The sequence below is a fragment of the Ruditapes philippinarum genome, unplaced genomic scaffold, assembly GCF_026571515.1.
Source record: "Ruditapes philippinarum isolate M1 unplaced genomic scaffold, ASM2657151v2 ctg3067_1_1_1_1, whole genome shotgun sequence".
Lineage (NCBI taxonomy): Eukaryota > Metazoa > Mollusca > Bivalvia > Venerida > Veneridae > Ruditapes > Ruditapes philippinarum.
In genome coordinates, this window is record NW_026858887.1 from 1 (window position 1) to 15,397 (window position 15,397).

At 30.8% G+C, this 15,397-nt stretch overlaps 1 long non-coding RNA gene across 1 annotated transcript; it reads left to right on the plus strand.

The window, feature by feature from the left end:
• The first annotated feature begins 5 nt into the window (after positions 1 to 5).
• LOC132754566 (uncharacterized) lies at positions 6 to 2,125 on the plus strand. The gene is made up of 2 exons (XR_009629098.1): positions 6 to 136; positions 895 to 2,125. It is a non-coding gene; the product is annotated as an uncharacterized LOC132754566 (long non-coding RNA).
• Positions 2,126 to 15,397: the final 13,272 nt, after the last annotated feature.

Here is a 15,397-nt window from a genome sequence, read left to right on the forward strand (position 1 = left end):
GTAATATTTTATTTTAGTAAAAGTTTACATATTTATAATTTACAGGTATTGCAGTAGGACATATATATTTCTTTTTGGAAGATATTTTTCCGCAACAAGCTGGCGGTTTCAAGATTTTAAGAACTCCAGGATTTTTGTAAGTTTTATATTATATTATATTATATATGTTATTGCTATAAACATTTGTACAATGTTAAATGCTTATAAAATCTATTGTCATTGTCTATTGTCATATTAATTGTGTCAAGGTTATTGTATGGTAGCGCAATCGTTTGAAAGACTATCCTATGCATTGCTAGTCTTCAACTTAAAATCAAAGTTAGTATTAAAGTGGGTTGGTCTACAAATGGCACATTTTCTAATAATGATAAAAAACCAACATAAATGTATCATTTGGATATTTTTATGAGAGATTTCTTGAAGAAAGAAATGTTGATATAGCTATAAGTGTTTTAATATGACATTTATAGGATGAATGATAATATTATACATGTATGTTCATAATTATAAATTTATGGTATTACAGAATTTCCTTTATAGACTATTTCACTAGACATAAAACATTGACTGAATGTATTGTTTGTGAATATAATACGGAGTTTCTGAATCCTGACAATCTTAGAGTCAAATACATTGTATTTATTGAAATTCCTAGGTTTATTTACAGTTAAATGGACATGTTTTAATGAAAAAAATTACAGAGGTAAATAAGGGAAGTAACTTGTACACAACACATACTGTAGTTTATACTTGAATTGTCTCACTTAGTTTAAGGATAAGGAAAGTAACTGTTGCACAATCTAAATTCCAATACATTGCTGATATACTTCAAGGTTGTTTCCCATCGTTTTTAGAGAAACAACTCAAATGATAATTTTTTTCTCTTCATTTCAGAAAAACAATATTTGATGCTAGAGAAGATGATCCCAACTATAACCCGTTACCAGAGGAACGTCCTGGAGGGTTTGACTGGGGTGAAGGTCAGAGGGCAGGGGAACAAGATGAAAGGGATCATCTAGAATGAACTTTGAGCACTCACTATTGATGGGATCTGTGCATAATTTCAGCTAAAACAATAGTGTGATATGGATTGCTAATACCTGAAAAAAATCTTGATTTGCAAATCCATGAGAATTTTTTTTCTTTTTGACTATGGGGAAAGATATATTTATATTGAAAGGTAAAAGAATAATGAAAGTTGACACCTGGACTTTTTCAACGAATAAAGTGCAAATGTGTTGCGGCCATCTGGATGGGGATAATTGGATATGATGATACTGTGTTTAGAGTGACCTTAAGTGAATGATGAGTCTATGTGATGAGTTTTGATTCATTAAAGGCACAGAAAGCCTCAGAAATTAAGACATTTTTTTTCCTTCCTTAAATAGGGCAAACATTTGTTTTATACTGTTTGTTGAATTGGTTAAGAGCAAGTTACACATACTTGATTACCACTAGAAGAAAGTAGCACTTAATGTTATAGTATTTAATGGCGAAATATAAACAAAGTGGTATTTTGATTTTTATACAAAAATCACTATTACTGCACTGAAGGCCAAAATGTATAACAAGAAAAACATGGGTTAGTTATATGGCCTAAGAGTAACTTTTTGGAAACAGTGACATGGCACAATAAATAAAATGGTTTTGAAAAATAGAAAATAATATCATTTTTGAGGCTTAATGGGCCTTTAAAGGGAAATAAGGGGGAATGTGTTCATATTCAATGATGAATAGACAGAGGACAGAATTTGTACCATTACCTTGATAGTAGTGATATTTATACAATTTGCACTATATTTTTGTAATTGCGAAATTTAATCACATTTTCTTACGTACCTGTATCTGGGATGTTGTGAGGAACTATGAGGGGTATAATCAGAACTTTGCTGCCAGATTGGGAATTGGTTGTGTTTCAGTCAATTCTAAATTCAGAATACATCAGCTGATGATTCAAAATTTTGCCATTTCCATGTAAGAAATGTTGAATTCTGCTTAAGTTTGTGATTGGGAGCATGGACAGTAGTTTACATTTGCCAGTTCCGGCTGTGAACAGGCTCTGTCAATCTGAGCCTGCAACATATTTTTTTTTCAGTTTCAGGCATCCTTTAAAGTTTCCATTTTTTCCATAAGTTTAAATGACCTGCTTTTCTTTTGTCATGTGGTAAAACAACTTAAATGGCCTAAGCATCATGTAGATTTCTATGTCAAACTGTACATCCTGATGATTATGTTATAACATCATTGTCCAAGCGTTGTGTACAGTATAGTATTTGTTATGTTCAGGGCCAGATGAAATGGCATAAAAATCTCATAAAAATATAACCCATAACCTTAGTAGAGTCACTTTCACCCTTCAACAAGCGAAATCTTTCTGACATTACCAATTTTTAAGTATTGGACTGTTACTATTTATCTGAAACATGGGTTCTTTCTTTACTTGAAAGAATTACATAGCTACTATTATTGACAATGATATTATTTTTTTATTTTAAATACAAGACTATTACACAAAAAGGTTAAAGGTAGGAAGTGGTTAGTTGTAATAGAAATGAACCTAAGACAGTTGCCTAGGCTGTATTAGTACTAAGTAAAAAAAGCATTTTCAGTCATGCATTGAAATAAAAGTCAAAATGTTCACTTCAATCAATAATACTTGAATAAATATTGCAAAATGCTGTCAATAATTTAATGTTAATTAATTCAATATTGCAATTTCCTGTCAATTATTTAATGCTTTATCAAATATTGCAATATCCTGTCAATTATTCAATGTTTAATCAAATATTGCAATATGCTGTCAATTATTCAATGTTTAATCGAATATTGCAAAATTCTATCAATTATTCAATGTTTAATCGAATATTGCAATATTCTGTCAATTATTCAATGTTTAATCAAATTTTGCAATATTCTGTCAATTATTCAATGTTTAATCGAATATTGCAATATTCTGTCAATTATTCAATGTTTAATGGAATATTGCAATATTCTGTCAATTATTCAATGTTTAATCAAATATTGCAATATGCTGTCAATTATTTAATGTTTAATCGAATTTTGCAATATTCTGTTAATTATTCAATGGTTGATCAATTATTGAAGCATTTTATCAATTATTTAATGTTTGTTCCAATATTCTTTCAATATACCTGCATTCTATCAAATATTGCAATATTCTGTCAATTATTCAATGTTTAATCAAATATTGCAATTTGCTGTCAATTATTCAATATTTAGTCAAATATTGCAATATGGTGTCAATTATTCAATACTTAATCAAATATTGCAATATGGTGTCAATTATTCAATACTTAATCAAATATTGCAATATTCTGTCAATTATTCAATGTTTAATGAAATATTGCAATATTCTGTCAATTATTCAATGTTTAATCAAATATTGCAATATGCTGTCAATTATTCAATGTTTAATCGAATATTGCAATATTCTGTTAATTATTCAATGGTTGATCAATTATTGAAGCATTTTATCAATTATTTAATGTTTGTTCCAATATTCTTTCAATATACCTGCATTCTATCAAATATTGCAATATTCTGTCAATTATTCAATGTTTAATCAAATATTGCAATTTGCTGTCAATTATTCAATATTTAGTCAAATATTGCAATATGGTGTCAATTATTCAATACTTAATCAAATATTGCAATATGGTGTCAATTATTCAATACTTAATCAAATATTGCAATATGCTGTCAATTTATCAATGTTTAATCAAATATTGCAATATGGCGTCAGTTATTCAATCTTTGGTGAAATATTGCAATATGCTGTCAATTATTCAATGTTTGATCAAATATTGCAATATGCTGTCAATTATTCAATGTTTAATCAAATATTGCAATATTCTGTCAATTATTCAACTTTATAAAAGTGCATTACTATGTCATATATTGCAATAGCAGAACTGTCCCGTGGAAAGAACTATTTTTTAAAACATTTATTAGTTATTGTTAAAAGCAGCAGTTTATTTTTTGTATTAATATACTGGTATTATTTTGAATTGGACTTTAATGATTATTATTGTTCAAACAGTGAAACCATGGTTTTAGCATTATTTAAATCTGGTTAAACCATTTATTTGTTTGTAATACACATTATCTAGGCAAATATGTTTTGTTTTTATAAACAACCGTGTCACTGAGAGCACTTGTGTATTATTTACAAAAGAAGACTTGGAACGCCCTCCTTAAGCTCTTTATTTTGTAAGTACATGTACATATAGGCGGTTTCTGACTAAATATTAATTTATAGTCTTTTTGCACACATTTAAAGATATAGTATGCTCATTTTTGAGTAAAATATTTTAATCAAAGATTTTTTTTGAAATCAATGAAATTCTTACAGAATATGTCTTAATTTGAATAAAAGAATGAATATTTAAACTATGTTTCAGAAGCTGTGTACAATATTAAAGGTCAAGTAAAGTTGGTTATTTCTTTTAAAAAAAAAAAACTTTTTTAATGGCACTATATACATGTATTCATATGGTGACCATTTATAGGTTGTAGGATCTTAAACATAACATATCTTCTTTGTGTGAAGTCAAAACACGTTTATTTTATATTTACAAAGAGACTGAAGCAATTAACAATACTTTTTAATTTTTAAATATGAGCATAGTCAATCTTTAAGTTTTAATACAGCCTGTTTATAATTATTACAAAAATTAGTCCGCTATGAAATTTAGAATGAAAATTAGAATCTTTCAGAATAGATGGTAATGATTCGGCCGGTGAAATTTTATTTCCTTTGGGTTTTTTTAACATTGATATTTCAGCTTTAGTTTTGACGATGGAAAGTGCCAAATTTAAACAGAAGTCTTAATTAATTTTATTATAAAAAAGGGATGGGATATAGGGAGGTGGAATGGAAGTTGATTTATTATTGAATATTTAAATGACCAGAGACAGGTCAAGTTGTTTCATGTACTTACATAACATTATTTCTCATTTATAATATCCTGGTTTTGTGACATTGTTTTGACTTAACATTATATTTGACAAAAAAAATAAAGTAATTTATTAAAACAAATGTTTTTTCACTTTCAATAAAAAGTCATCTACATTATATTAAGCTATTTAAGTATTAATTAAGGAGCTTTTCAGAAATTCACTTATTGAAGTTGAATGCTGGCTCAAGTCGAATGCTGGCTTGTGCCAGGTATTTATTCCACCAATAAAAATTGATTATTTTCACCATGAGTGGTCAGTATTTTTGCCATTTCAAACTGAAAAACGAAAATAAACATGTATTCGACATATGGCATCAGCAGAAGTGGCTTTGCCAAGTGTATGGTTAACACGTCGGTCAAGTCATTTAAGGATTGTTGGCCGTGTGGGTTCCAACCCTGTCAGGGGCAAACCGTTTCCGTGAGCAAGCAACTTTAAACTCGTTGCTTAGTGGAACGGATTCGAGAGTTTTTCAATAAGATTATAGCTTCAGACACAATCAGACTAAAATAAACTGATTTGTTCACATGTATTATAGTAATCTAACGCATTACAAAACACACAGTACTTGAAATATTAAATTGTTATTATCTTATCTCATTTTGTGATACTAGTATGCGAGATGATCGTTTCCCAATCTCGGCTGGAGTAAACGACCCTTAAGTTTAGAGAGATAGGCAGATATATCAAATAGTATGCGCCAAAACTATTTACCCAATGCAGGGTATGTCTTACCAATAGCTTAGTTACATACATAGGATATGTTTAGTGAAGCAATATCTGGGATAAAGTAATCCACAGGAAGCATTAAAATTAGCAAAATTACGTGAAAATTGCAGAATGTTTCACGGAAAGTAAAAACAACAACAAACAAAAATGAAATAAAAAACAACACAACAAAAAAAAACGAATTACCCGTGTGGGCTCAACATTTTATCCCATAGAAATGATATATTTAAAAAACTAAGGGAAGAAAAAAATATATATATATATTAAACCTTGACCGCTGTTTGTATTGGTTTTCTCTCCCACGCAAACCATAGAAATATGGAATATAACTCTGTGTTAAAGGGACTCCACTGAGGTTTTTTGACATGACGGGACTGGAAATAATTTGTGGAGATTAATGTCGGTTTGATGTCGGTCAAGACCAATAACTTGTGTGCAAAATTGCAGGCCATTTGCTCGCTCCATTTGTCTAGGACATTTATTCTAATTGTAAAAAATTACCAAAAACTGAAAAGCGTATACATCGGATATGTAATAGCATTAAAATACAATTTTCAATTTATGTCCGAGTATATTTCTTGACTATCCTGAATATATTTCTGTTTTAAGTGGCCGAGCTGATATATGTAAGTATTAAATTCAAATTTTATGTCTTACTAAAACTGCGCCCACTATAAATGATACTTACTTTAAGACTTTTATGATGGACTCCTTTGGAGGACTAAAACGGATTCTATATTTAGAACACCCATCGGCGCCAAACAGAATTCTGTTCGAGTTACAGAAATTAGACGGTATTAATTCGAAGTAAAAATTTTATGTGAAAAAAATGCATGGTTTTCCGGATAAAACTGGGTTTTATGTAATAGCTTATTAAGTGTAGATCTAGATAATGAATGGGAATTCGGATAATTAAAACCAGACTAGTCTGGTAGGGCCTAAGCTGTAATGGAAAAGGTCAAAAGTAAAACAAATTGCAAAATTACTAGTTAGATTTTTCTTCAATGAATACTCCTGTAATTTGAAGCGTATTGTAATCTTAAAAAAGAAAGAGGCACATTTTTGTTTATTTACCGATAACTTTAATGTTAATACTTTACAGATAAAGCAGTTTCAAGTTGTTTATTTTATCTCAGTACTTAGATCTGTACTCACATCACTAAAATTAGATTCTCAATCGCAATTTTTCAACTTACTTTAAAGCAATAAGATAAGATTGATCACTTTGTATTGTAATTTCAAGTTTGAACTTTTAATCCTGTCAAAATACATTACTGAACGATTTTTGAGCTATCCAGCTGTAATACATGATGGTTTGCATTTTAATAACCCAACCTGCACTTTTCATTCATCGTGAAACCTATATTCCTTGCTCAAAGCAATCCATCGTGTTATTAAGGAATCCATATCCAGTTCGTTTTTATTGTGACGTCTATTTGTCACATGATCTAAATCTGTGTAACCTCTTGTTAATGAAGGCAATGTCAAACTTTCTGTTTTCATTTCTACGTTCCGTGACGTCGTCTGCGGACGAATGCGGAAGTATGCATCACGCAACTGTATTTGTCTGTCGTTTTCTTTCTTTTGTCTAAAATATGTCGTTTCTGTCAATTTCCTTTGTTTTTTCCCAGATTCTTGAGATACACTTTTCATTTTACCGTAAGTTGGTCGTCCAAGCGCGTTGTTCCAGACGGATCCGTTATGCGCGCGCAAGACGTTCAGACTCTCGCGCCTGGAGATAGCAATGGATTCTTTTTTACCTTTAGTTCTGGAGAGCTCTGACAGTGACGTCGATCGTTTTAGAACTCTTTGTTGAAGATCAATCTCCGTCTGTTCACGTTGGTATTGAAACATTTCGAGGGATTTTTTCCTCTGTCTTTCCAGTTGTTTTAAAACTTTGTTCAAGTTCTTCTGCTCCTGTTTTAACCGCATTGTGGTCAAAAATGAAACATCGTAACGGTGCCAGTCTGTATCACCGTCTATGTCAGCTGTATCCATAACTGTGTCTCTTTATAATTATATATTATCAAAAAAAACCTATGCTACAGAAATCTTTAATTATTACTCAATGTTTGAAATCGTTGCAAGGAGATTTCTGCTAGTTAAAACATATCTAGCGGATTGATATTATCAATCATATCAAGTTATCATTTTTTTTCATATCCATTTCACTTATATAAATAAGATGTGTTTTCCTTTTTACTTATAACAAATTCTGATACACGATTCCTGCATTACGTTACAACCTGGTCAAATAAACTGTGCATCCTTACTGATTTGAATATCTTATCTACTCGACGAAACCTGCTCGATTTATAATCGAATTTTTACGATGATTGCTGTTCGAACTTGAGAAGTTCACGTAATTTAAAAATCTCTGAATAAACAATTAAAAGCTCTCTATTTGAACTTTGGTTATAAATTCACATGCTTAGTATGGTAATTATATGACCGCATTGTTTGTTCGGCATAAATTACGCACCTTGTAAAAGTATGGCGTAAAATGATTTATAAACAAGTAATAAAAAGGCACCTTTATGATAGATTTGTGTTTGCTTAATACAAGTTTTGTGAGTTTTAATATAGTTTTAATATACAATTCTACTCTTATCTCCTTTAAGTAGGGGTTAACTTTAAAACAAACACACTCCGTCTATATAAGAAATACATGTCTATATCTTGATATTCTGCTTTACTGTGTTTTTATTTGCCGTTCCTTTATACTGTTTTTTTTCTGTTATAACATATTTTATTTGCCATTCCTTTCGATTAATGTTTTACCATTCGGAATGGCCTCGGCTATTATCTATAATATCCTTATCCGAAGACTGACGGAAACGGCCGAAAAGTTGCGATTGAGTAACCTAATGTATATGCCCTGCTTTTGCCGTAATTTTATCCCGATCTATTGGTGGCGGTAGTTTACTCTCCGGATTGTTCCTGGACAGCCTGCCAAGCAGTTTACCTATACTTGTTGCCTTCAATTCGCAAGAAACTAAAAACTTCCACACTCATTAACACCAACACCCTCGCAAACCTTTTTTTTTTTACCCGGATATACTTTTTGGTAATCGGTAATGCTATTTGACTCCCGAATTTTTCCCGCTTTTTTCCAGTTTTATCATTATTATTATTACACAAAAATAATATAAACAAATTGTTTATATATTCTAGCTAAAATCAACTATTTTGTGCATCGTGTACATATATTTTTGTCGTATTATAATTTTGTTAAGACCCCCGAAAAATCAAATATCCTTTTTAAGATGCTTTTATTTGGTGTCGGTCAGAGAACATAACCAAACACCATTAATATATAAAGCCTCTAATTTTGACTTTTACAATTAAATTCTTTTATTCTTTTTTTCATGCATATATTATTTCTTTGTTAAATCATTATTTACTTCACCTTCATACCATGCACATTGGTAGTCATGGCATACATTTTTATACATGTACAATGTTTATATTCGTATGCTTTTTTTGTCATTTTTTGTATCAGTATCAATCAATAAGTTAATTTATTTATTTGAGATTGTTGCCTTAAACACAGGCTTATTTGGCCCAACTAGGATGTAGTGTCAACAGTTCTGACCTTAAACATGATTATGTATGACTTTTACTCTAGAGTACTTATATATAGGTTCTTTGTGGGTTTTTTTATATGAAAGATAACTTCCGTTGTCAAATAGCCATATGTTCTGTTAATAAGTGTTTTATAAGCACCCACCAGTACTACATAACACCTAGTTGAATGGTACTTAGTACTGTAAGTGCTTTTCATTCATCTTTTCGTGTGCATACCAAAGTTATTAGTATATAAGATGTTGAAAAAAATATATATCTGATGTAAACTCCATGGGCCAAGATACAGCGTTGGAATTAGTTTATGATATGTTTGTCGAATATAATCTAACGCTGCAAAGAGGTCGCCAATCTATACCAACCTTGCAATATTTCTATATTGGACTTTGTATTCCTGGCTGTTTGTGATCCCAAGATCATAATGTGTGACCCCACCCCCAACAACCCCCCTGAGAATTGGTTATTGTGTTATTATATGTATAACATTAAGGGCCGGAAATAAACAGTTACTAACGTTCATTCCCTTCGTGAAAAACAAACTGAAATTTATCACTTCCCTCAAAGCTAGTAAAAATGCCAAACCCTTTCTGGAATATGACAGTATTACCAAATGCAAAACTTGCTACCCCTCGGGTGAAAAATCCTGGACCCGCACCTGGTTAAGTAGTCACTAGAAAATAGTCAGTGCACACTAGCTGCTGAAGTTCTTACCACAACTGTCCAGAACGGTAGCTTCTCAATGACGTCATCATATGAATCCTACCAGCCATTCATTCATGTTTATCTAAAACACACATGGCCTTCAGACATAATAAAATATAGTTTATAAGTCTAATTGGTTAATCAAAGTTGTTTTTTTTATGTTGTTCACTTCCTTCAATATAATGAGCTGACGCTTTTATACACGCTGTGGCGTTTTCGTAGACGCCCTGTTTATACATCCAATTGTTCTATTTTTGTTGTTTTCTTTTTTTATTTTATTTCTATTGTATTAATTGTTTATTATTATTTATTTTTTGTTTTTTTTCCTTAAATGATGATAATCTAAGATATGCCCAGTCGTTGCTTATAAACCTCTCAACCCTCCCATAGCGGGGTAAAATTATTTTTACCTTCCATTTGTCCCGCTCTGAAGTGTCTTTAGGAATTTTTTTTATAGCGGCCGCTCTGCAGTGTCTGCGTGGAGTATGTTCAGCAGTTGTGGGACATGGGATTTTACCCTGTGACTATCCCTTTATTAGTAAATCAGTTATTATAATTAGTTAAACATATTTCTCCTATATAATAAATTTTTCAGAAAGTTTTTTTTTTTAGTGAAACCTCTGCATTGTAACATCCTTTGGGAGACAAAGAGTTTGGCTGCTGCTCTGAAAAGTTTAGATGTATTATGAAGTCTATGATACGGCTGTTATAAAGAGGTCATTGTTATGCAGAGGGCAGCTGTGTGGAGATTTCACTATAATACTTTTTTCTGTCAATAATTCGAAGAGTTAAACAAACGATCAAAATGTAAATTAGAGTTGCCTACCTTTAGCCGAACTAGAGAAATTTCTTTGATTTTGACATATTGACTGAAATTAAGTGGAAATGAACCAATTTAAGTAAATATTTAAATATTGACTTTAAAGATTAAAGATACTATATAAATAACTTCGAGTGAAATGTAAACTTGTAATTTACAAATATCTATAAAATATATCTTGCTCTTTACAACTTGAATGACAATTTTAAAGTAATATAAGTTGAAAAAAAGACAAATTTTCAACGACGTTGATCTAATAATAAATTGCTGTTCATTAAGTTAAAAACTTAAATTGGCAAATTAATTGATAACGCAGATCAAATGTATTTTTGAAAAAAGATAAATTATAGTTAAAATAAAAAAAAATTGTTTGTTTAATTTAATATGCAATACCCTTGTAATTTTTAATATAACATTTTAGTTAAAACATTGTATTTATTAAAACTCGATAGTAAACAAAGACTGTAACTTATCTGATCCAACACATTCTTACAGAACTTGTGGAAAACATAAGAAAGTATGACCGTGACCAAAGTTCTGATCGAACCCACCCTGAGTTTAGTGGCTTTTACTTAAACCCGTAGGCCGCCTCTCATCCATAATAATACACCTTATTAAAGGCATATTTTTTACAAACTCTATCAATATAACCATCAAGAAGGCGACCAAGACAATTGCATGTTTTCGGCCATTTTCGACAAACTTCGGATAAAAACTGTCGGTAACTGGCGAGGAGTTCCGAATGCGATCAAGACCTTAAGTGTTTTGATTCTGAACAAAATGGCAATGGAAAGGTAATATAAAAATTTATTATCTGTGTGTTAATTCCATTAATAAGATAAGACGCGGCATTATCAATTTACGTGCAATTGTCTGTAACGGTTTTTATACATTGATATTTATCTCTCGGGAAATAGGTAAACACTTATGCTTACTTCCAGAAAAATGTACGTTCATCTCAGAGTATTTATCAGAATTGATCATTGTATAAAAAATTTTAAAATTAAAACAACAATTTACCTCCATTGAAGTTATTTCATATACAGAAATATGAAGATGAATTGTAAAGGTGATCGGACTTATGACATGGCCTCACTGCCACATCAATTGTGGTTAACAAAGACAACCCGGAAGCAATACGCATCAAGTACGTTTTTAAAACGCCCTTATCTACATGCCTATTAAGGTATTGATATTAATGAAAAGAAAACAACAAAAATCATCAAAAAATTCCAGTTGTATAAATAATTGTAGTTTATCCAAATATACAATATTTATTATACGAGCAGTGGTCAGTTATATGCATGGAAAAGAATAGATTTTAAGACATTAGTCCGTATGGCGTACATCATGAATTGAAGTGGTATTTACCAGGCAGGATAAACAATCATTTTCAACCATGCTCTCAATGTGCGTTTCATAAACAAGAAAATAACGTGGGCGTTATCGTAGAATTTGGAAAGCTTTAACGTTATCAACGACAGGTTTTTTTTTAATTTTAGAAATTTTTAAGAAGAAGAAAAGATAAGATTCGGTAAATATCTAATTTTGCATAACCTAAAAATACATTCAAGGGAATCTTTTTCTAATATCAAGTGTACGTTGTGCTGGCATTTGATCAGAAATATAAATTTTGCGGCAAAGTTATCTTTAAAGATATTAGCAAAATTAAAATTAACCAGCTACGACTACATTACGCCTTGCTATGTGGGCTTTTAACTTGCAAAGACCTCTCACTTGGTTTAATTTAAAGAAACACATTTCAAACTCGATCAAAATAATCACCTGAATGATAAATTAATTCAAAATACAATGTAATTCAAAATAATACAATTCTAGCATAGCGGTATACATGTTCTTGTGGATATTTCAATCCATACGACTAGCATCTCTTTCCATACGTCTGGTATTTCTTTCCATACGTCTGGTATTTCTTTCCATACTACTGGTATTTCTTTCCATACGTCTGGTAAAGTGTAATTGAAATTTCCTTCTTTTTAACTGGCACTGTCCAATTTTTAATAAGCTACTGTTCGAACTACTGAAAAACATCACACCGTAGTTATACTTGTATTTATAGAAGCGTTTTACCTACTTTCATTGGATAAAAAAAAACAGAAAAGTTATCAAATCTGTTATAAGATTATCCTTTAATTGTGTGCTTTAGTTTTGTCTCATGTCTTTATAGGCTGATTTTAGAAGCATCAGTCACAAATTTCAAACTTCTATGCATGAATGCATCCTATCTTACCTTTACTAAAATAGAAAAAAAATCAGTAAAAGGTATAGCTAAGGTAAAATGATGTGACTTTTTTGATAAGGATAAGATACGCATACATGTATTAACACATGTGTTATACTATAAAGATATCTGAAAGAACAAACTTTTGAACAGTCTATCTGAAAAGTGAACAATCTATATATAAGTAGGAAGCTATCTTTAGCTGTACTTTTGAACCTTTGATGAAGATAACAAGTAAATTTAGATTGCAAATGAGCTCGATCACCGCTAGGATATATTTGTATGACAGTCTATGTTTTGATTTGCACTTAGACTACTGAAAAACTCACCAACTGTCCATCCGTGCAACCATGTCTGTTGTCTATCGACGTAGGTCTGCCTGCTGTCCATCTGTGTAATTTGACATTTAAATTTCCAAAAGTTCAAATGCACTGTTTCAAATTTAAAACATTAAGGCATGTGTAATAAGATAGTTTTACTGTCATCGCTTATATATTGTATAATTATTTGATACTTGTGTACATTAAAATTGGTATCCACCACTAAAATGATATCTTTTCGTTTTTTGTAAATTCATAGTTCAACTTTTATTCACTTCTCAACGAAATAAGAGGTACTTGAGACATGCTACTTTTCTTTTTTAGCATACATGTATAAGGTTCTTTATTTCTTTATACATTCTGTCTTTCATTCTGTCTTTATTCCTTTCCTTTCCTTCTTTCTTTCTTTCTTTCTTTCTTTCTTTCCTTATTTCTTTCTTAATCTTTTTTTTCTTTCTATAATATTTGTGCTATTGTGACATGGAGGTACCTATATGCTGTTTTAAAGGGCGCTAAAACTAACTAACTATACTTGGTTAAGCAGTACTTATCTTTCTTTCTTTCTTCCTTTCTTTCTTTCTTCCTTTCTTTCTTTCTTTCTTTCTTTCTTTCTTTCTTTCTTTCTTTCTTTCTTTCTTTCTTTCTTTCTTTCTTAATCTTTCTTTCTTTCTATAACATTTGTGCTATTGTGATCTGGAGATACCTATATGCTATTTAAGAAGGCGCTTGAACTAACTTACTATACTTGCTTTAGTAGTACTTATCCGTCTATCTTTATTTCTTTCTTTCTTTCTTTCCTTCTTCCTTTCTTTCTTCTTTCTTTCTGTATAACACTTGTGCTATTGTGACCTGGGGGAACCTATATATGCTTATTAGAAGGGTGCTAGAATTATACTTTCTCTAGCAGTACATGCCCTTCTTTTGAAAGATAATGTACGAGGGCTGTCCGGAAAGTTCGTAGACAAGGCTATAAAATTATCATAAGCAGTCATATTAATATGATGATTAAATATTTTGCTTTAGAATTTATTCTGCTACAAATTTCTATATTAAAAAACATGATAAAAGTTGTATTCGCAAATCGCCAATCACCATGGCAACATGATCAACGAATCACGGAGCACTTTGATTTCATGACAATGGCTACTCGAATAAAAAGTTGCTAAAAGTTGTAATTTTAACGCAAACTCTTGTTTAAATGTTGTGACATCAAAGGGTACTATTGCGTGATATTTAGTGAAAATTACGACGTCATACGCAAAGAAACAACTTGTTAACGAGGATTATAGGCAATGAAGTTGCGTAAGTTTTGTGTCGCAAAAATGACGTTAAATTCAAGGACGGAGCAACGTAATGGTATTTTATCTTCAAAGCAACGCTAATAATGATTATAATCTTTACTTTAAAAACAAAATCAACCATAAATTGTTAAGGGCAACTTGTGTTTAATTGTCAAACACGATTAAGAAGCGGTGATGACAGTATTTTGTATAAGAAACGTATTAGATGACCAAAAATAGCATGGCCGAAATGTCGTAAATTGCGTTACAACAATCCTTGAAAAAGACAGACATCTTCTCACACACTGTATGGGAACCAGTGACACCTTGTTGTTTTTTTTTTAAAAATGTGGTATATTAAATTCATAAAGTAATAGCAAGGGAACATAACATGTATGAAGTATACGCCAGACAGGTTCCAAGGCTGTTTAAATCGGAAGAAATTGAAAAGTGGATAAACATGAAGTTATATTGACGCCGTTGAGGTTGTCAAAGTGCTCCATGACGATGTATATATGTTGTATGTAAATACTGTAAAAATACAAACGTAAGTCACAATTCAGTAATTTTTGATAAATGTGTTCGCTAGATATGTATAATTTTGCTGACAAAATTTGTACAACGTATGTATTGTTATACAATAAAAAATGAAGAAGTATATGAACTTTCCGGACATCCCTCGTATAATCAATTGTTATTTTTGTAATTAATTGTCGGTATTAATTATAAAGTTATTATAAGT